We start from the raw sequence: 25,120 nt of genomic DNA on the forward strand, positions 1-25,120 counted from the left end.
ATTTCCCAGGATTGACATAATTGGCTTATTTGGCTGCATTGCCCTTCCTCGTATATATGATGGATGCGACCGACAAATGCATTTATTTTCAATACAAAGTATCATTATTCCTTTTTTTTTGCATTGGAGAAAAAAGTTAAATCTAATAACCGGATTATTGTTAATATAAAACTAACAAATCCGGTTTGTTAACAATTTTACTGTTATAACAGTTTCAAATTGTGAGGCGAACAAAAAATTATTGTTACAACAAACTAGATTTTTTAGTTGTTTATACAATCCAATTTTTTTTTTCAACTACAGATAATATTAGCGCATTTTTAACAAAATTATGCTAAAAAAATGTATTTGGTTTAAATAATCGGTTACTTGACTATTATCAAATAAATATTGGAAAATTTTTCTTTGAATTAAATAAATCGTATTTGAACCCATACCCATGTAGAAATTTTGAAAGGGCCCAAATACGCATGAAACAGGGAACCCGATTGGAACCACAGAAGAGCGCCCTATTTCAATCCGATTAAAATCGATTAAAACAGCAGCCCGACCAGGTCCTGGTTTGGCCCCGGTCGGATTCCCTGTTTCAACCAGATCAGGACCAGGTTGGCGAATTTCTGCACGGGTATAATTTTTATTTTAAATTGTATTCGAAATAAATACCATTTAATTGACGCACAAATAATTATTTAATTAAATATTTATCTGCAGTTACACTGAAAAAAAAGTTTGATATTAACAACCAAACGTTTGGTTGGTATTTAAACCAAAATTTTTTCGTTGAATCAACAAAATTTTAATTGTCCCAATCAAACTTTAGTTAGGACAACAAAAATCCTTTTTTTCTAATTTTGGTTGTATCAAACAAATGTTGATTGAGACAATTAAAATTTTGTTAAAAAATTTTGATTACTTAAATACCAACCAAACGTTTGGTTGTCAATACCAAACCCTTTTTTCAGTGTATAATAGAAAAATGACCGATTATTTGAATCGCAAATATAAATATAATTTTTAGTTATATATTAAAGTTGAAATATTGATTTAGTATTTTTTTTTTGTTTTTATTAGAAATTCCCGGTAGAAAAAAAATTGTTCTAACAACACTCTGCGTTATAATTGCGCGTACAGTAAATTATACTATAGACATACATGATTATATTTTTCAACATAAAAACATTTAACACGCTCAAGACATTCCTTCAATTAAAGGTATGAGGAGTGAGAAAAAATTGAGTTTGTTTTTTTTGAATATATGTACAATTTTTCTCGAATGTTATTAACGCATTTCTTATCTCGTTTTGAAAGTTATAATTTTGAAAAATTTCAAATAGAATTTTTTACCTCCATTACTGGCGCGCAGAGGGGTTGTATTATACACATTTCTTCAATTAGCATTATACACAAACACAAGTTACCTTACTTACTTTTGCACTCTCTTCTTCTTTTTCAATGTTCTGTGGAATGTTAATTCGAGTATAAGGTTTTGCGTGATTTTCACTCGGTTCGTAATTGAAAATCGACGTGGTTAATGCCTTCCAAAAGAATTAGCTTTAGGGTACTCATTGCACATCACTTACGCGGGATATTACATTTTTTTTTTTTCCTCCTTTCTTTCATCGACTCTGTTCGCTTGTAAAAAAAGATAAAAAGAAAATATATACTCTTTTTTTTTACTGTTATTTTCTCGATTCTGTTTTCTTAAAATCTACTTATAAAATTGGGTCTCATTATTTTCATTATAAAAAAATTGTATATTTTTTTGCGGATGTTATTAATTCAAAATGGTTATATATGCAAATCTGCGCTAATTTTTGATGGATTTTATATTTTCGTTCATTTTGAAAATTTATAATGACAATTTCAAAATAGAATTCCTCTTTGGATCTAAAATATAGTCAACATAATTTTTCTTTAAATATTCATTGTATTGTTTAACCTTTTTGCAATGAAATCTCGTTTTTCATCTTGTGTAACAGAAGATGCATATTCATATATTATTATAAGAGTTTTTTTGAGATTGTCGTGATTTCCTTATTGATGTGATTACATAATTAAAAATCGTGTTGAGAGTATATATATAGTTTCGAATTGAAGACCCATGCATTTGCCTGAGAAAAAGTATGTATACAGGGAATAAAGGACCTAATATGGAATAGCATGTTGCGAGCACAATATCGGACAAACCATATTTGGACAAGGCTATAGTAAACTGGTTTTTTAGGCAAGTTTCTGGACCCGCGGTTGTTGTTGATACATACATGCATACATACATTCTTTCACATGGATGAAAAGGGTCCGCTAGTATGAAAAAGTATATATATACATATTACGCACAGAGGACAAGAGACGAAAATCACGATAATATTATATAGAAAAGAAAGAGGATTGAAAAATTCCAGATACAATGAAAAAAAAAACGCATTATAAAGAAATAATATAAACTTGGATGGAATTTTAAAAAGATTGGGATATTAAATTAAAAAAAAAAATACAACCAATTATTTTTGTCATCAAAATAATTTATATATATATACGGTATAGAAGAGCAATTTTGTTATTATAATTTTAGATTTTAATTTTAAATCTTATTATAATGGAAGATAGTTGGAAACTGTTCTAAATGAGTGATCTCAGATTGATCAATTTCGCGAGGCTAATGAGCATAGCGAATATACACTCGCTTGGTAAAATCGATTTTATACATCCTCTCATTATTATACATATTTCATTCTAATATGAAACCGCGAAAGTCATTGACGAAGGTATATATGGCTTGTGACATTAGGGGTAAAAGGTGGCCGGATAATATGGGCTGGCAAAAAAGTGCCAGAATTTATAGTGCACCTGGCATTATTTTTTTTGACAAATTGAACAAGAGAAATTTCCTTTTTTTTCTCTCTCTCTCTCTCTCTCTCTCTCTCTGCCTGGGGATTATTTTTTTTATTATTATATATAAATAATTGACCTTTAAATTATTGAAGATTGCTGGCTCAAGATTTACTGTTGTTGAAATAACATTTTTAAAAAGCAATTGACGATGACCAATAATAAAGAATGAAATATTGAAGTGATTTTTGTTAATATTTTTTTTTTCTCGTTCTGTCTCTCGACACACTATAATAACAAATCACGTGCAATAAATCTTGAATATACATATATATATATATATATATATATATATATATATATATATATGTACTGATTGCCTGCATTTGTGTCAAAATATATCATCCCAATATGCTCAAATTGTGTAATTGTTCCATGAAAATTCTAACACTTTTCGAATATGTAAAAATTTTCTAGAATTAGGTATTAACTATTATTCTTATTTATTACTATTACCACAGAAAATTAAAAGGCATTAAAATAAGCTGCAACGCTTATTTTAATGCCTTTAATTTTCTGTGATAATAACTAATGCCATAGTGGCTAACTGTTACCATAGTAACTAATGCCGCAGTAACTAATGCCATAGTAACTAATGCCATACCATAGTAACTAATGCCACAGTAACTAATGTCATCACAGAAAATTAAAAGGCATTAAAATAAACTGCAACGCTTATTTTAATGCCTTTTAATTTTCTGTAATAATAACTAATGCCCTAGAAACTAACTGTTACCATAGTAACTAATACCGCAGTAACTAATGCCATAGTAACTAATGCCATAGTAACTAATGCCGCAGTAACTAATGCCGCAGTAACTAATGCCATAGTAACTAATGCCACAGTAACTAATGCCGCAGTAACTAATGCCATAGTAACTAATGCCACAGTAACTAATGCCGCAGTAACTAATTCCATAGTAACTAATGCCACAGTAACTAATGCCGCAGTAACTAATGCCATAGTAACTAATGCCACAGTAACTAATGCCGCAGTAACTAATGCCATAGTAACTAATGCCATACCATAGTAACTAATGCCACAGTAACTAATGTCATCACAGAAAATTAAAAGGCATTAAAATAAGCTGCAACGCTTATTTTAATGCCTTTTAATTTTCTGTAATAATAACTAATGCCCTAGAAACTAACTGTTACCATAGTAACTAATACCGCAGTAACTAATGCCATAGTAACTAATGCCACAGTAACTAATGCCGCAGTAACTAATGCCATAGTAACTAATGCCACAGTAACTAATGCCGCAGTAACTAATGCCATAGTAACTAATGCCATACCATAGTAACTAATGCCACAGTAACTAATGTCATCACAGAAAATTAAAAGGCATTAAAATAAGCTGCAACGCTTATTTTAATGCCTTTTAATTTTCTGTAATAATAACTAATGCCCTAGAAACTAACTGTTACCATAGTAACTAATACCGCAGTAACTAATGCCATAGTAACTAATGCCACAGTAACTAATGCCGCAGTAACTAATGCCATAGTAACTAATGCCATAGTAACTAATGCCGCAGTAACTAATGCCATAGTAACTAATGCCACAGTAACTAATGCCGCAGTAACTAATGCCATAGTAACTAATGCCATACCATAGTAACTAATGCCACAGTAACTAATGTCATCACAGAAAATTAAAAGGCATTAAAATAAGCTGCAACGCTTATTTTAATGCCTTTTAATTTTCTGTAATAATAACTAATGCCCTAGAAACTAACTGTTACCATAGTAACTAATACCGCAGTAACTAATGCCATAGTAACTAATGCCACAGTAACTAATGCCGCAGTAACTAATGCCATAGTAACTAATGCCATAGTAACTGATGCCGCAGTAACTAATGCCATAGTAACTAATGCCACAGTAACTAATGCCGCAGTAACTAATGCCATAGTAACTAATGCCACAGTAACTAATGCCGCAGTAACTAATGCCATAGTAACTAATGCCATACCATAGTAACTAATGCCACAGTAACTAATGTCATCACAGAAAATTAAAAGGCATTAAAATAAGCTGCAACGCTTATTTTAATGCCTTTTAATTTTCTGTAATAATAACTAATGCCCTAGAAACTAACTGTTACCATAGTAACTAATACCGCAGTAACTAATGCCATAGTAACTAATGCCACAGTAACTAATGCCGCAGTAACTAATGCCATAGTAACTAATGCCATAGTAACTAATGCCGCAGTAACTAATGCCATAGTAACTAATGCCACAGTAACTAATGCCGCAGTAACTAATGCCATAGTAACTAATGCCATACCATAGTAACTAATGCCACAGTAACTAATGTCATCACAGAAAATTAAAAGGCATTAAAATAAGCTGCAACGCTTATTTTAATGCCTTTTAATTTTCTGTAATAATAACTAATGCCCTAGAAACTAACTGTTACCATAGTAACTAATACCGCAGTAACTAATGCCATAGTAACTAATGCCACAGTAACTAATGCCGCAGTAACTAATGCCATAGTAACTAATGCCATAGTAACTGATGCCGCAGTAACTAATGCCATAGTAACTAATGCCACAGTAACTAATGCCGCAGTAACTAATGCCATAGTAACTAATGCCACAGTAACTAATGCCGCAGTAACTAATGCCATAGTAACTAATGCCATACCATAGTAACTAATGCCACAGTAACTAATGTCATCACAGAAAATTAAAAGGCATTAAAATAAGCTGCAACGCTTATTTTAATGCCTTTTAATTTTCTGTAATAATAACTAATGCCCTAGAAACTAACTGTTACCATAGTAACTAATACCGCAGTAACTAATGCCATAGTAACTAATGCCACAGTAACTAATGCCGCAGTAACTAATGCCATAGTAACTAATGCCATAGTAACTAATGCCGCAGTAACTAATGCCATAGTAACTAATGCCACAGTAACTAATGCCGCAGTAACTAATGCCATAGTAACTAATGCCATACCATAGTAACTAATGCCACAGTAACTAATGTCATCACAGAAAATTAAAAGGCATTAAAATAAGCTGCAACGCTTATTTTAATGCCTTTTAATTTTCTGTAATAATAACTAATGCCCTAGAAACTAACTGTTACCATAGTAACTAATACCGCAGTAACTAATGCCATAGTAACTAATGCCACAGTAACTAATGCCGCAGTAACTAATGCCATAGTAACTAATGCCATAGTAACTGATGCCGCAGTAACTAATGCCATAGTAACTAATGCCACAGTAACTAATGCCGCAGTAACTAATGCCATAGTAACTAATGCCACAGTAACTAATGCCGCAGTAACTAATGCCATAGTAACTAATGCCATACCATAGTAACTAATGCCACAGTAACTAATGTCATCACAGAAAATTAAAAGGCATTAAAATAAGCTGCAACGCTTATTTTAATGCCTTTTAATTTTCTGTAATAATAACTAATGCCCTAGAAACTAACTGTTACCATAGTAACTAATACCGCAGTAACTAATGCCATAGTAACTAATGCCACAGTAACTAATGCCGCAGTAACTAATGCCATAGTAACTAATGCCATAGTAACTAATGCCGCAGTAACTAATGCCATAGTAACTAATGCCACAGTAACTAATGCCGCAGTAACTAATGCCATAGTAACTAATGCCATACCATAGTAACTAATGCCACAGTAACTAATGTCATCACAGAAAATTAAAAGGCATTAAAATAAGCTGCAACGCTTATTATTTTAATCCAATTTTGCTTATATTTTAATCCATTTTGGTATTAAAATAAGCAAAATTGAATTAAAATAATAAGCGTTGCAGCTTATTTTAATGCCTTTTAATTTTCTGTGACATTCTAGATTTTTGTGATTTTTTTTTTCGGCATTAAATTAAATATGTGGAGAGAATTTATAAAATAACACGGGCGCGTGTTTGACGCAACAGTAGCGAGGAACAGTTGTTTAAAATCGCATATAATGACGAAAATATTTTTTTAAAATGCGGTATATCACTATATGAGATTTTTTTTTTTTTTTTCGTTTAATTTTGTGGCGAGAGAGTCTCTCGTCTGCGGCTGTTGGAATGGATTCTTATCTTTTGAATCATCAGAAAAAAAAAGAGAGAGAATACACCATACCGCTTTGGCCCGCGTGCATATATGTGACGCGATTGGCCCAAGCACTTATCGCACATATATATCCCTCTTTCGGTAAAATAACTGGCCCGCTTTGTAAAGCTATCAACATTTTGGCGTCTACACATCTCGAAAAAAAAAAAACATTTGCATTAATTTTACCAGGGAGAAAACATTTTTTATGGCACACACAACTGTTGCAGCGGATAACACATATAAATTGCATATGCTCGCGCTTTATATTGTAATGAGGGAAAAAAGATTTTTACTTATTTCAAAGAACAATTTTTTTTGTTTCATATATACAAAATTCAAAATTAAATTCTGATCAATTTATCAGAAAATCATTTTTCTTAATTGGATTATCAAATTTCTGTTAAAAAATTTTTTTTATTAATTTCTTATTTTGAAAATGTGTTTATGACATGGTGTGAGAATTTTTAAAGACGTGCACAACTTTGAGATCTTTTCTCATCCGTAAATCACAGACAGTTAATTAAGTACAATTATGCCACGCACGTGCGATTTTATACTATATATATATATATATATATATATATATATAACGTGCCATAATACGTTCTAGAGCATAAAGCTGGTTTTCCAGAGTCCTTAATTAACGAGATTTCGTTTTTTCTTTTCCGGATTTGTTGCACGTCTCAAGGAAAAATGTTTCACGATAAAATATATGTTATAAATGATACTTTTAAGAATTTGAGTAATTAATTGCATTATTATTTTTCTTTTGTTTCAGAAATCTTTGAGAAAGAGAACGAAAAAAAAAGAAGAATGAGAGAGAGCATACAACCACGTTTCATTTAACTAACAAGGTATGACTTACGCTATTAAATGATTTTTATCAAAATTGATTAATATATTTCATATAAATATGTTTTGTTAAAGAATTTATTAAATTAGCATAAAAAAAATAATTTAGTAAATTTAGAATTTAGTAAATTTTAATAAAATACTTTCATATTAACTAATACCAATAATAATAATATAAAATTTATATTATTTAAAAAATTTTTATTTATTTTTATTGTATTATTACTATTACTATTATTATTATTATTATTATTATTATTATTATTATTATTGTTATTATTATTATTATATTCAAAAAAGTATTTTAGAAAAATTTATTAATTTCCTTCGAAGAATGAAAAATTTAAAAAATCTCATTTTCCTCAATTTGATGACTCAATTAAAATGTAAATAATTTAATAATAGCAATTTGAAGGAACAAAAAAAAATGAAATAATTGAATATATAATTTTTATTTTTGTAAATATTTTTTTTTTTTTGTTCTTGGGCTTAATTATGATTATTAAATTATTTACTCTTTAATAGGAAGTTTCATCAACGTGCGCGGGTCATTAACTTGTTTTATTATATAGAACGATGCGAGCATTTTGCTATTTATGTTTGAATTTTTAACTTCCGTTGACGAGAATTTATAGAATATATGTATATGAACATTAATAACGCAATTTATGTAAATTTTGTAAATAATGAAGTCATAAAAAAGTACAACATTAGTAAAAGAGGTCGTGATGAAAGTTTATTTATCGTTGTTACGTGACTATATTAAGGAAATGTGCTGAGCCAAGAGAGTAAAGAAATAAGAAGTAAGAAGCTCTTGGAGAGCAAAACGGATTAACATTATCTCTCGGTATTATAAAGTTAAACAGCATCAGATATATAGAAAATTTTACGAAATGAAAAAATATATCTGTTATATAATTTTTGAAACACATTTTTTCGGCGAAATATTCTTATTACAAAAATTGATTTTAATTATGACGGTGAAAAAAATTATTAGTATTCATTTTCATTTATTATTACATTAATAATGGTTCAAATTTTAACTTTTTGAAAAGAATATTTTTTTTTTATTAGAAAATTTAATTTTTTCAAGGTGTGAAAAAAACGATTAAAATTTTTATTTCTTTGAAATTGATATATGAAATTAAAAATATAAATTTGAATAGAATTTTTTTTTTGGAAATAAAATTGAATTAATTCTTTGGGAATAATCGTATATAGAGAGGGAATATAGAGATTAATGGTCAGACATTCGCAATTATATAATTTGCCACATCAACGTTAACAATGACAGGCAAAGTACTTAAATATTCCTGATCTTGTTGGCTCTCGATTTATCGTTCAGTCCTGCATCTGACGTTTCGTAGTTTACTGTAACACACACGTGAGAAAAGCAACAGGTTGCCATCGTGAAACCACAGTGGTTCCCATTCAAAAATTAATTTTTAAAATTTATATATATATATATATTATATTTTAATACTCTTCGTATATATATATAAAAAAAAATCATTTCCAATTTTTCATATTATCTTCTATATCGGCGAAAAATTCTTTTCCCTTACTAAATATTAATTTATGACAAAAAAAATTGGCTATAATTTAGAAAGCGAAATATTTTTTCGCAATTTTTTATTCACAAATAAAATATTATTTGCAAGAAAAAAATTTATTTTAAAACAAATCAAATTTATCTCTGAGAAAAATATTTTTTTTTTTTTTTTGATTCGTAGTAGAAAATTAATATGATTGAATTTTCTGGGTGGTATTATTTTTCATTTCTTTTAACTTCTTCGGAAGAGAAATAGGAGGGGAGAGAGATAGTTTTCGCATCGCATGCAGAATAAGCTTGTTGGAATAATAACAGAAAAAGAGAGAGAGAGAGAGAGAGACAGATAGTCTTATTTTACAACCACCTTGATGGTTCAGGTTGACAGCCTCTTCTCAGAATGCGCAGGGATAGAAAGTGATGGATTAAGCACTCATAAAAAACCAGAGCGTTTCAATTTCTGCTTCTATATATATATGCGTATGTATATATATACATACCCGTTTTAAATCCTCTCGTAAATTTTTATTTCTCACCTGACAAAAATCTTTTTTTTAATCATGCGGCTTCATATAATATGAAAATTGAAAAATATAAATCACTTGTTGCGCGTAATTTAATTGTTTTTTTCAAAATAATTCCCTCATGTTAAATATAGAAAAAAATTATTATTATTATTATTAACTTCAATTATAATCGGTAAAAATTTGATTTTCACCCACTTGGAAAGATTCCTCGGAAAGTGCCCCCTGGAGGTTCTATCAGAATTCCGCCGGAACTTCGAACATAATTCCGTCGGAATTCCATGGGAGTTCCAAAGAATTTCCCATGGGATTCCGACGGAGTTCCAACGGAATTAGGAATCTAAAATTTTTCAAAAAAAATTAATCGGAATTCCGTCAGAACTCCGTCGGAATCCCATCGGAAATTCTTTGGAACTCTGATGGAATTCCGACGGAATTACGTTGGAAGTTCCGGCGGAATTCTGATAAAACCTCCAGTGGGCATTTTCCGGGGAATCTTTCCAAGTATATGCATTTAGATTCTATTTTTTAGTATTTTTAAACAATGAGAAAATATTTGTGTTTTCAATGATCAAATTTTTTTTGTGTTTTTTTATGTTCGAATTAAAATCCTTTCTTTGATATTTAGTTCAAACATGAAATTGATTAATCTTTCTCTCTCTTGGTATATAAGCTGACCACTGGAAACCAATTTCTGGTAAAATATTAAGTTCTAAAATAGAATTTCGTATGATTAATATCGAAGATAATAAAACATCGAATGAAAAGTGTTGGACGATATATAGTTACAAGATAATATTTCTCGTATATAATTCCTGATATGTTATTCGGCAAAATTCCAAAAAAATTTTTAATCCAAAAGATATATCAAATTTTTTGTTGTAGTCCGTGAGAGATTTTTTTTTTATTATTGACATTATAAAAAGGTGTAATTTTACTTAGAATATTTTTAGTTTCTTCTATAAATAAATATATGTTTTGCGACAAAAAATATCTTATACTCAAAAATAGAAGTTTTATTTTTCTCTATACGAAGTGATTTCTATTTTCTTTTTTTTTTGTATTTATGTCAAAATGTCATGTTTAATTGCGACAATTCATTATTATTTCTTACGTAAGTTGTGTCTGTAAATAATAATATTCTTAGTATTTTCGGATACATATATATATATAATATAAAGAAATATTTTATGTAGTATTGATTTTATCAAATGCAAAAAAAGTGCTCTATTTATACATAAGACGATTTTAGAATAATTATATGCTCTAAATCTGATTTAGTCAAAATATTATTTTGATTTTGAAATCAGAATTTTGCCAATAATTGCTTAATAAATTGTTCTTGTAAAAAAATGTAGATATAATTTATGAGAAGTGAGAAATTATTTACGAGAGGTTATGAAACAATTTTTTTTCCGCTGGGGGATTAGTTTACGCTATATATACTAAGTGGAGTGGATAAGAAGCATAAAAAAAAGAAACACGACGACGCTTCGAGGTATATATATATATATGTAAAGTGAGGAGTTTTAGGAAAAACTGAAGGAGAGAAGATATAGTAGGGAAGGTTAAACTATGTAAAGTCGTAAAGCACGTGAAAAGGATAACGTTTAGAGTCACCAGATGCGAAGAGAATTTTCCTCGAAATACAAACGTTGAGCTTAATTTTAATCTTTCTTTTTTCGAAAGTCCTTATCGTCTCTCTTTTTGAAACACTATAGGAAATATTACGAAATTTCATTTAACACACATTAATTTTCTATTTTAAAAGGAATTATATAGTTTTTGGGGGAAAATAGGACTAAGATTCTGAAAAAAAATTGATCCTATTTTCCAAATAGTAACTATATATTTTTCCAAGTCTTAATTCTTTATGCGCATGATTTATACAGTGTGCGACAGTTTTAGATTTTTTTGCCGCATCATTTTGAAATTTATGGGACGCATGAATAAAATTAATTTGTTAGAATTTTATTTCATAGAGAATTTCATTAGACAGAATTATTTTTTAGGTGAATTTTTATTTTTTCGAATTTTCCAAACAAATTTTGTTTGGTCGCTACAAAAAATCTGTATTCACTGAAAAAAGGGTTTGGTATTGACAACCGAACGTTTGGTTTGTTATTTAAGCAACCAAAATTTTTTTTTTTTTTGTTGAATCAACAAAATTTTAATTGTCTGAATCAAAATTTGTTTGACACAACCAAAATTAGAAAAAAAAGGATTTTTGTTCTAACTAAAGTTTGATTGGAACAACCAAAATTTTGTTGATTTAACAAAAAAAATTTGGTTGCTTAAATACCTACCAAACCCTTTTTGTCAGTGAATTGTTTCACTAACACTATATTACTAAAACCAATTTTTAGTTGTTACATCAAAATTTTGTTTCTTCTAATTTTTATTGTAACTAAAAATTTGTTGTAGTAATATAGTGTTAGTGAAGCAATTCAGATTTGTTTGTAGTACCAAAACAAAATTTGTTAATTCCAAGTTTAAGTACAAAATCCGTAAAGTTCTGTCAAATCAAAATTTGACCAAACAGAAATTCTGTGGAATTTTTCGGTTGTATGAAAATTCAGTAATACAGAAAATTGGTTAATCTATCCAATACAAATATTCTACCAAATAAATTTTAGGCATTATTCATGCTTTAATAAAAGAAAATGTAGTTGAAAAGAATAATTTTTTGAATCATACAAACTGGTATGCAAAATATAATCCGTAAATATTCGTATACGGTCGAAGTAGCGCTAAAGGAATCTCTCTCTCTCTCTCTCTCGCGTCGTGAAGAGAAACCGGTACATCATGACCTTCCACGGCTTGAAGCGCATTCTCTGTTGCGGGTTAGTAGCTAAACAATATCAAACTATAAAGGGAGATGGAGGAAACACACACTCTGGACACGAGCGAGCATATATGGCATCTTCCCCTTTGGCCATTGAGGTGTCCGTCAGTGAGTAATGCAGCGATAAATTATCGCAGGGTCCGCGCAGTTGGACCGAGAGAGAGAGAGAGAGAGAGCCACCACGTTTAAGAAGGATTGCTTGCGGAACTTGCTCATCTCCAAAGCGTCCAACTAATGTCACTTTGTTTAAACCAAAATCCACCAGGATACAAAACCGATTGTCCATCTAATACCAGTGTTAAGTCGGGTGGCTTTAGAAAGGCTTCAGAATATAGCCGCTTACACTAAGACACTAAGTACTCGTTGGTATTTAGCGCATTAGAAGAGGTTTATATATATAGAGAGAATGTTCATCGTGACATTATTCCCAAACATCCGCTTTATCAATTTTTTTTTTTGCCTCTTTTTTTCAATTTTGTGAATTTAATTTTTGATGGAAAATCTTTTTTAAATTATGTGTGGTCTTTTGCATAATAAGAAAATATTCTTACATTCTTTGTTCGTGTGGAATGGAAATTTCTAAAATCATTAATTTACAGTAGCATTTCACGCTTTTAATCAGGATATGCTGGGCGGCATTTTAAAGGAATAGGGACCACATATGTGGTGTAAAGTATAACGACGATGTGTCAACCATACGGGATTCACAGCTTTGGAGTTTTAGTTTAAAGTATATGTATAGTGGGCGTAGATGTAGCGGTGGAGGTCTCTAGAAAAGTGTGGCGAATTTTGAACTGAACAAAGTGACCTTTGATGGGACCACCCGCTCGAAATGACCGAGTTCCGCAACTTTTCCCTTTTTGACGAACCCACCCGCACCGGCTGCGATTATTTGAATAGAAAATAAGAATATAAGGTTGTTGAACACATCTTTTATTAAAGCAACAATAGCAGGTATTTTTTTCATAGCAAAAGTTGGTTTTTTTTGGATAGACGTACTAGAAAATCAGATTTTATTGATTCTTTAACTTTTTTTTTATCGCTGATTTATAATCAGATACTGAATTTGTTTGAAACTTTGTTTATTTTAAAATTCTTGTCTCTCTTTCGAGTTGTATGAAGTTTTAAAGAAAAATTTCTTTAGTCATATGTATTTCATTAAGACGTTATTATTCCAACAATGGCAAAAAGATATTCAAGCAGAGCATTTCAGAGAATAATTCCCCCGAGTCGAAATATCCATTCTTTTCTTTGATTGAAAAAACTGAGTTATACAAGTTCCAGGTATAGAGAGAGAGAGAGAGATAGAGGAAATACTGAATTCATAATATAAAAGCCGCAAACGATAAGAGAATATCTAGTCGGACACAAATGAAATTAACGAGACAAATGAGATCTGGGAAAGGGTATATATTTTTTTTAACTCCTTCAAGGAAAGAATTATTCTGGACCTAATTTTTCACGCTAGAAAAATAGGATAGGAAATGACTTCATCGTAGGAATGCAAAAAAAAAAAAAAAAATCTCATCATCACCCCACACGTTTCTCTTTATTGCGTCAATTTTACAAATTCGTCTTTAGTCTCGTCTCTTTGGACTTTCAGAATGATGCTGTGAAGTAGGACCCGGTTAAATATGGGCTAATAAAAAATTATGGTTATTTGTATCTGTCTTGTAGTTCACTATCAGAAGGGCTTAACTCAAGTAGGTGAGACACAGATACGATCATTTGGTGAGTGTGTTGTAAAAATGAGAATGGCAATGATGTTCCTGGAATCGTAAAATATTAGCAAGGACTCCAATTCTTAAATGGTAATTAGCTAATCCATTATTGAGGATGTTAAAGGATTGTTTCTTGGAAATAAGAATGTTTTTCAAGGTGTAGTAGATCGAGAAAAACTTTTATTTTCAGAAATATTTATATGGTATACATATATTTAAAAAAAAAAGTGATTTCAGCGTGTCGAATCCAGGTTATATAGATAAGGAGAGAGAAAAAAAAAGTTCTTTATTACTTGATTGCTTACACACGTGTAGAGGTTTGTGAAGTCGTGTGACTAATTTATAAGGAGAAGAGGGCATTTCTTTAGAATTATTCCTTTTGCGTTTGAAACTTTTCTCTATATTTAAACAATTGTCGCAGTATGAGGTATTTTCTTTTTATTTTCACAGTATATATATATACCTGAATTAAAGAATCTGATGACGCATTATTAAATAAATTTACTTGTCGAAGAAGCTTAATGTTTTCTACCTCTTTGATGATGATAAAGAAATTCAGATTACTTATTTTTTATGAGCTTCCTTCTCAAAAAGCCTGATGTGTCAGGAGAACAAACAGATAAAAAGGTATATATGCTCGCCATAAAGTTTTGATATTCAAATTCTTCTAGGAAGACTCACTTTATGCGCGAGTTTCGAATTTTTTATAACACGATTCTCCAGGGGCGAAAAAAAAATGCTTTATGGTTCTAAAAACATTTCTGTGTCTTAAAAATCATGATAATTAGATGATAAAAAAGACGAATTTGCGAAAAAGAGATAAGCTTTAATTGGTATATATGAATTTTTTGCCTTTGAAAATGAAGATGATAAACAGATGTAACATTTTTGTACTGTTTTCTTATCGAGAAGATAAATTTTTACATTACTATTTCGTTATAACTGTAATTTTTTTTTTTCTTCTTAAAATAACCGAATATTATTCCGTGCAATTGTAATCTTCTCGTATATTTTGATCTTAACAAATGCAAACGTATTGTGTGATTATTATCAGTACATATCGTGATTTTCGAACCGCTATTAATTTTTGGGATAAACATGGGCCATTAACTTCTCCCATTTGGTCCCCACCGCAGCCACCGCTTAATCCTGCATTAGGCAGATAGTCCATTACCATTTACAGAATCCTGTGAAAAGGTTCGATATTATCGAGCGATAATGTATATATACATATATATATAACCGGATGGTATGTGTGTGTGTGTAATGTATTCACGGCCAAGGATTCTTTTTCCCTTCTCAGAGAAAGCATGGTACAGGCGGCTCAAAAGACTAAAATTTAGTATACGCCCATACCAACCGAAACTGATAAGCGAAGTGTTAACACAAGGATTTTCACAAGTGGGACATATGTAGGCGGCTTTTGTATATATATTCAAAAACTTTAATCATACATTCCAGAGAGATGCTGTATTATCAAAAAGGAAAGATGAAAGTTTTAAATTATCAACGCTGGATTAGGATTATTATTGAAGCTACTTGTTTTACATAACAATGTTTATTTTATCAAAAAATAGTTTCGAAAATATTTGTTGACTTTTATTTTGTTCAATGGAAAAATGATTGATTTTGAAAATCATCAGATTTTGTATGTACTTAATGCTTGTAATACTTTGAGAAGTTATGTTTAAATAGCTGTTATTTTCGTTTGAATAAAATACAGACAGCCTTGAAATAAATGTTAACAACAAACGTTCCACATTTAAGTTTTCTTTGCATATATATTTGGGTAGGAATCATTTGGTAAAGTAGTAATATATAGAAAGCATATAAGCTGTGTTCGCACTTAATTAGGAAGCTATCTTCAGAAATTCCCCCTAAGCTTCTTAAACTAATGACTTCAATTATAGCTTTCAAGATCATATCCTATTGTTTAAACATCTGCATTTCCGAAACCATATGTTACAATTTAGAGCGATTTTGAAATTTTTTATTCAAAATTTCATAAATTAATCAACATTTTGAGAATAAAAATAGTCTTTCACTTCTTTTGAAATTTTGAATCTGTTTATATATAGGTATTGTATATTGTAACTGAATGTATATTGAAAATGAAGAGTTAGAGCGTCCGTTGAAAATTAAGCCGATCATTGTGAATATGAAACGCGTATACATAGAAGGTCGCGAACGTTTTCGAATTCAAAATGATTTGATGGCTCTCTCCTCGAATTTCCGGCTAGTTCATTTCGATAATATTGCTGCGCGATGCCCCGAGGAAATACTGAATACAATAGTTCTGTTCCAATCGAATGCCAACAATTACTAGTCTACAACCAATCTAGTTTCCTCCGCTGTTTAGAACCCAGCCAATCAGCTTTACAAGGCGAATAGCCCGAAGTATACCGGGATTGCATTATTAAAATCTAATCTGCCTTTGATCGAGTACTTCAACAATTACTTCTGACATGGAAAACCTTACGTACATTTGATATCTTCTCTCTTTACCTTGAGCAGGTGATGCAATGCCTTCAATTTATTTTGTTGAAAATTGTTTCTCGCGTTTGCTCTTGCTTCTTTTCTCTCTTTCTCTCTTTATTATATATATATATATATAGTCAAAGGTTAGAAAAAAATGATAATTGAAAATTGTATATCTAATATTTTTTTTTTAATTAAAAATTTCTTTGTATAATTCAGATACGTTGTATTAACTAAAAATAAAAAAGTAAGAATTGAACATTCATATAATCAATTGAGTTTAATTATATATCAACTTAATTGATTCGCTACATAATGTTTCGCAAATGTAAAACAAGAGTGGATTCAGATTTAGTTCGCTTCATCAATATTCAATGAGAGTTGCAGTCAAGGTCTTATTAAATATACATATTTATTTTTAATTTTACTTTAAATTAGTGAGGACAATTAATGATTTTCAATCGCTCATAATTTTGTAATAATATTCGAATTTTAATTTTTGTTGAAAATTTATTTAATTCCCATATATACGTGCGAAATATAATTTTCCCATAAGTTTTGGTCCATTCATATCAGGTTATATAAATATTATTTATCTGCAAAAGTGAAAATATACAGAACAGTAGCAAGTTTTTGGAACCCCACCCACAATTTATAATCCATTAAAATAACCGGATATATATGATTTAAAGAATAACAATGTAGCTACAAAATATTTTTCTACTCCTTCTCAAATTCAATAGAATATATCTGAGAATTTCATATATATCCAATTAAAGGGAACGACATTTCGAATGTGTATTATAATACACGGCGGAGAGATAAAATAAGTATCTCCAAAACGAAATTCTGGCAGGTATATTAATCCCCGAGTGTACAATAATTTTAAAAATATACTCTTGTCAATTCTTCATGATTTAAAAGTGAAATAAATTTAGTATATAGAAAAATTTAGATATAAAAAATATAATAGTTTTAATTATAATAATAGTTAATTTATTTATATATTTTATGAAAAAATAAGTATAATAGAGGCGTGAAGTAATTTTAAAAATTTATTTATATATATCTATATCTAAAGTTCCGCATTGCGAGTCTGATCTTTTATTTAAAATAGTCCTTTTCTATTTGCATTGTACTCTTATTTTCCATTTATATATATCTTACTTTATTTAATAATGCAGGCAAATGTTCCTCTTCTTTTTTTTTTTTTTTTTTCTTTTGCTTCATCAGTTTGTTTCGCGTCGCATTTTCTGCTCAATAATTCTTTGCTCTTTTCGTGTTTTCCTATGCGCTTGCAAATGTAATCCTCGAAACTGTGTCCCTAAATCCTCTTTTCTTCATGCGCATACCTTGTTATTTTCTTACATAGTCCATTGTCCGTTCACTTCTTGATACACTCTCTCATGCATTCCACTTTCTGTTATAGGAGGGAAAGAGAGAGAGAGCACCCTCTCTATTCAAGAATGTCCTTACAAGTCATTCGCAAATATCACATTTTCTGAAAATCCCTCTACTTGAGAAAAATTGAATATGTCGAGAACCTGAAATGTTTTTTTAACTCTCGATAATCTCGGGAGAAAACTGGGTTAGTTATTCATGGGAAAAATGTCATCGATATTTCAAAGAGTGCCATGTATATATTTTTTTTATGAATTTCAAATTTTATTATATCGTTTCTTATGCGTGGGATTTGACAATTTCTTTTTTTATAAATGAAAAAAAAAAACATTCAATTTGATAATTTTTTTAGCGGTGTTTTTTTCTTTTTTTGTGAATTATGAAGGGAATTTTTTCAAAAATTAATCGATTTTCAAAGGATATAAGAAATTTATGATTCTATTTCAATTTTTAGAATTCAGTTTATGATTGAATTTTATTTTTGAAAAATGTATTCGAATTTTTTACAAGTCAAAAACTGATAATTAAAAGAATTTTTGTGGAATTAATTTTTTTGCCTATATGCTCGAGGCTCATCGAGACATAATAGAAACGTTATGAAGGTAAACGTAATAAAATATTGGAAACACACCGTATCACTAGAGACCCCCCGGGGTATTTAACTCTTTACTTCTCTCTCCTCTCTCTCTCTCTCTCTCATTCCTCGCTACTTATTTCCCTAAAGAACACGTTCACAATCCTCAAATAGCGCGTGTCGTTTCTTCTAAAAAAAAAATTTTTATTTCATCGAAAAAAACACTTTTAAAGGCACATACTCTTTTTTGTTGAATGACATATGTTTAAAAATTATTTTTTTTATAGAAATTTGTTTCAATTTAGAAACAAAAATTTTATTTTTTCAAATATGTCAGGTAGTTTTATTAATTTTTGTTTCTTTTTTTAACCGCGAGATGAACGAAGAAGAATATTAATGACTGAAAAATACAAAAGCTATTCGTTTTGTCCATAACCACTTTGAAGGGGCATCATACCATATGTCTATGAAAAGCCCTTTTTTTTTTTTTTTTTTTTTTGCTGAACAAGGAGGCGGAGAACCTATATTTCGACGTCATCGTAGGGTTTCTTTTTAAAAAATTTCTCGTAAATTATCCCTCTAAGAAGGCCTTCCCACAAGACATCGGGATTTAACTTTTAACGAATCCTCACACACGTGCTTCACATCGATACACCGCGCGCTTTATGCACTCAAAAGAGTCAAATTGATTCTCTTCATATGTATATATACATATATTATGCGGTTAGTTAATTTATTATGCGCGGCAACCCCTTTTTGGAAAGTTATGTAAATTTCTTTGAATTTCATATAATTTTCCAAACTTCTTTTTTTTTTTTTTTTTTTTTTTTTTAACCGCCTTTATATTAATTATAAACAGACTGTCAAAATTTTCCTTTTTATTATTAATTGTCAGCTATTTAACATTCTATAATTATATTATATTATAAAAATATTTTCAGTTTCTGACAATATAATAATGGAATTTAAGACAAAAAATATTACCTAATGAACGAAATAATTTTCTACAATAAAAAATATTTTAAGAAAGCTTATAAAAAAAATTTTTCTTATTTTCTAAGAGATCAAAGTTTTTCTTAACAAAACAAATATATGGATATAAAAATAATTAATTCCAAAGAGAGAAGAAAATAATAAACCCATGAATTTATTATACCAAACTGAATTAGAAATTTAACACAAAATCCCACCCCTAAAAAAAAACTATGCGTATAAGAAAAGATGCGGAGATTGTGAAATAAAACAACGATTCGAAATATATAACATTTGAAATTCGAACCTTTTAGGTATTGAACATTCCACCGCGCTCGACTACTATATGCTTGTTTGTAACCAAGCAATTGGTTTTTGTTAGATTTTTTTTTTTTTTTTTTATGTGGAACGCGGTTTTTGACCTGGCGTGAAATGTCACTGGTCTAGCTCCAACAGAAAATTTTTGCCGGTTTCATTAGTCGCGTGATGTTCAGCGATGAGGAAAGAATCATGTTTTTATTCTTTCCCTTGTAAGGTATGTGTATGTCATATATGCACTTGGAAAAACTTTACTTATCGAAATAACCGGATTTTATACACCCTTTGTATATATATATATATATATGTATGTAATAAGCGTAAAAGGCAAAAATCATTATAACACTCAGACTTATTAATTTCAATTTACCAACATTTTTGTCCATTACAATCGTCCCTTCATTGTTGGAGTATTATACTTCATTTGTTCAGCAAGTAAAAATTACTTCTAACTTCTTTTTCTCCCCTTTTTACTGTTTCGCAATTTATTTTATAACTTCCTTTTTTCAATTTGAAAATTTTTTTTAATTTAATAAATTAACTTTTATTACCGAAAGTAAATTTTAACATAAAAAATATAATCTGTGCTCAAAAATGTGCCTCGTAGGTGGCGCCACTTCGGTTTAGGTTTTTTCATATCCGGAATTAAAAAAATAATTGTTTCCCACTTGAAAAGATTCCCCGGAGGTTCTATCCGAATTCCGCCGGAACTTCCAACGTAATTCCCTCGGAATTCCATTGGAGTTCCAAACAATTTCCGATGGGATTCCGACGGAATTCCGATTAATTTTTTCAAAATTTTTAGAGTCCTACATTAAGAAAATTATTATTATTATTATTAATATTATTATTATTATTATTCTTATTATTCTTATTATTCTTATTATTATTATTATTATTATTATAAAATAGAACTTTTAACATAGAAACTTTACTAAAAAATTATCTTAGTGTATGACTCAGAAGATTGAATTATCCAAATATCCAAATATCCCATGTAATAACTCTGTAATAAACCGTAATACTTAGTAATAAGTGTGATCAGAGCGTAATAAGTATGTAATAACAGTGTAATAAGGGAGTCAATGGTACTCAACTTGTTATTATTATTATTATTATTATTATTATCAAAATGATTAATAATTTAGAAAAAAAAATTTTTTTCTAGATGCTTGTCCAAATGAATTTTATTCTATATAATAATAATAATAATAATTTTCTTAATGTAGGACTCTAAAAATTAAAAAAAAATCAATCGGAATTCCACCGGAATCTTATCGGAATTCCGTCGGAATCCCATAGGAAATTCTTTGGAACTCTGATGGAATTCCGACGGAATTCTGATAGAACCTCCAGGGTGCACTTTCCGGGGAATCTTTCCAAGTGGGTTTTTATGTGAAAAATTTATATTTTTTGGATAAAAAAAACTTGGAACTTTTATTGTCAAAAAAAACCAAATAGAAAGTGGAATATTATAAATTATATAACTAATAAAGGAGCTAATAATATATCTTTAGATCGATCGTTAGATTCTTGTTCTTCTTTTAAAGAAGACATAAATTTTTTTCTTATTATCACAATTTTAATAATTTTAATGAAAATGATAATTTTCTTTCACAAATGAAAACTTATCGCAGGTTTCTTTTTTTTTTTTTTCTCTAAAACAGATGTTTGAAATAAATTTTTAGGTTGTCAGTCTTAGAGAAATTCGCTCCGCCTAGACGCTTTTCTTTCAAATATATACAGAGAAAGAAAAAAACCGCTGTCATTTCTATACTATATATATATATAAAGAAAAGAGTATTTTACTCTCTTTGGATCCTTTTTTACCCCGCCTTCAGGATGTTTCTAATTATAGGGCGCCTTTACCTTTGTTCGCCTTATACTACGTTTCAAGACAGAGAGAAAAGAGCAAGCTTGTAACCTAAAGTACCTAACGACGTCGATAATGATTATAATTGATTTTGAAACGATGTACTAGACAACTCGCGAACCGCATTTGCTCCTCGTTGGCGGTGTGCGCGCAACTCGCAATTATTCTTTTTACGTGCCAAGAGCGCGACCTTCTATTTGTAACATCCATTGATTTTACTTCACTATGTATATATATATATTCAATTCAATAGAGGGAGATAGAGAATTTCGTTTTCCAGCTTGAGAGAGAGAATGTAATTTACTAAATGGGTTTCCGGTCCACCTGCATCTCTTAATATTCGCGAAAATTTATTCAAATCGGTAGCATATTTGAAATTTAACAAAAGGAATATGTTATCATTGTATTTAATAATTGTTTAATCAAATTTTTTTCCCCTTGAAGAAAATACAAAAATTTTTTTGGTATAAAAAAATCTTTTTTTTATTTAAAAAAAATCGTGTTTTATTATACGGTATTATGTTTGCAACTTTGTGAATCTATATAGATTTTTGATTGGAATTTAAAAAAGTGTATGATTTCTTGTGAAGAAGGAAGTACGCGAAAAATGTTAACGACTAGGGATGATGGCCGTTGGATAAGCCAGAAGCTATATATATATATATATATATATATCTCTCTTTCTCGTAATTATGTTTCGAAAAAGGGGAATGGGTGGAAATTAAATGTTACCTGCTGCTGCTTCTTCTCTGGTATTACGGCAGTAAGTAACTTTACGAGCGTATCCGTATCTTCACCCCAAAAACTATGTATATATGTGTGTAAAAGTGGCAGAAAAGTTTTAGTGTTTAGTGCGCGCAAACTGCTGGCCACAGAGACTAATAGTTATAGCTGGCTGTTAACCAATGTGACATTTGCGGTGGATCACATTGGATTTTCGGTGACAGAGCTTACCGGGGGGTTAAACACGATTTATGAACGTTGACTACGCATAAATCCAATCCAACATATGTGTCTAATAAATATCTAATAACCGAGCTTGAATTTCAATCGACCTACTTTTGATTGACGCGTGTTGTAGTATTATATATTGTAAAATTACCATCATATTAATTCATTTAAAAAGTGATGTACAATGAAAAAAAAAAATCATTTCATTCAAAATAATTCTTTTTTCTATTATCGCGCATTCTCTAAAAATTAGTAAAAAAATTTTTAACTCATTCAGATTTAGAGAGAAAATAAATATTTCTTTGAATCAAATAATTTTAGTTTTGTAAATACAAAAATTATTTCTTTAAAATACCCCGTGTAGAAATTGCCCTATCAAGGCCCAATATCCATGTAGAAATTTTGCCAGGGCCCAGTTCGCTCACTTGGAAAAATTCCCCGGAAAGTGCCCCCTGGAGGTTCTATCAGAATTCCGCCGGAACTTCCAACGTAATTCCGTCGGAATTCCATCAGAGTTCCAAAGAATTTCTGATGCATCAGAAATCCCATGGGATTCCTACGGAGTTCCGACGGAATTCTAACGAAATTCCGACGGAATTAGGACCCAGACAGCACATAACATTGCGGCAATGTTGCGGCAATATTGCTGGGCAAGTTTCGCAATATTGCCTTGTAACATTACAGCAATGTTGCCACAACATTAAAATGTCCCACCTTGCTCAATATTGCACAGTAAGCTTGCCACAAGGTTATGGCAAGGTCGCACCACAAGCTTGCAGCAATGTTGCACGGCAAGTTTGCATCGTAAGCTTGCTGTAAGATTGATGTAAGGTCGAATAGAAAGCTAGCTGCAAACTTGATGCTACAGAAAATTCTCGCCGTAGGCCATAAAAATAATTTTTTCTTCCATTAAAAAATAGCCAGATTTAAATGTTTTAATTCCATTTTTTATCCTATCTTTAATTTTTTTTAATTGAACAATTAAGTAAAATAAAATTTAAATTATGGATATTTTCTTTTTTAAAGTGACGTTCAAATATTCTATAGCCAAAAAACTGACAATAAATTTAAGAAAAGTGCCTACGGCGAGAATTTTCTGTAGCATTAAGTTTGCAGCTAGCTTACTATTCGACCTTACATGAATCTTACAGCAAGCTTACGATGCAAACTTGCCGAGCAATCTTGCGGCAATGTTACCGTGCAACATTGCTGCAAGCTTGTGGTGCAACCTTGACATAAGCTTGTGGCAAGCTTACTGTGCAATATTGAGCAAGGTGGGATATTTTAATGTTGTGGCAACATTGCTGTAATGTTACACGGCAATATTGCGAAACTTGCCCAGCAATATTGCTGCAACATTGCCGCAATGTTATGTGCTATCTGGGGACTCTAAGAATTAAAAAAAAATTAATCGGAATTTCGTCGGAATCCCATCGAAAATTCTTTGGAATTCCGACGGAATTACGTTGGAAGTTTCGACGGAATTCTGATAGAACCTCCAGGTGGCACTTTCCGGGGAATCTTTCCAAGTGGGCGGGGCCGGATCAGGCTGCCCTATTAGGGAATGAAACGCCGCGCCTGATGTGGCCCTGATTAGGAAATTCACATTTCCTGGTCGTCCTGATTTGGCCCTTATCAGCGTTTCATTCCCTACTAGAGCCCTGATAGGGCAATTTCTACACGGGTAGTAGGGAATGAAACAACACACCTGATCAGGGACAAATCAGGGAAAAATGTGGATTTTCTAATCAGGCGCGGTGTTTCATTCCCTAATAGGGCGCAGCCTGATCTGGCCCCGATCTGGGCCCTTACAAAATGTCTGCACGGGACACTTTGACTCGAATAAAAATTATACAGATATTTATATATTATTATATATTAATAACATAAAAGTATATTAAAATTTTTCGGTTAAAAAAAAACAGTTGTTAAATTTTACTTTAATATCGAGGAGAAAAAAATTATTAAAATTTTAATAAAAATTTTTTTTTCTTGTTATAATTTTAAAATACCGAACTTTATAGAAATGTAAAAAATTTCATTTCCTTTCTCATGATATAGATAAATGAACGTT

At 30.3% G+C, this 25,120-nt stretch overlaps 1 long non-coding RNA gene across 1 annotated transcript in view; it reads left to right on the plus strand.

Annotated features, from left to right (window-relative positions):
- LOC127291668 (uncharacterized) overlaps nt 1-25,120 on the plus strand; it is a 46,965-nt gene that overhangs the window by 14,125 nt on the left and 7,720 nt on the right. Inside the window, exon 3 of the long non-coding RNA XR_007844642.1 lies at nt 7,767-7,842. This is a non-coding gene — a long non-coding RNA (uncharacterized LOC127291668). The remainder of the gene's footprint in view (nt 1-7,766; nt 7,843-25,120) is intronic.

Source organism: Leptopilina boulardi, unplaced genomic scaffold, assembly GCF_019393585.1.
Source record: "Leptopilina boulardi isolate dan_hultmark-lab unplaced genomic scaffold, ZJU_Lbou_2.1 LbouV2_150, whole genome shotgun sequence".
Taxonomy (NCBI): Eukaryota; Metazoa; Arthropoda; class Insecta; order Hymenoptera; family Figitidae; genus Leptopilina; species Leptopilina boulardi.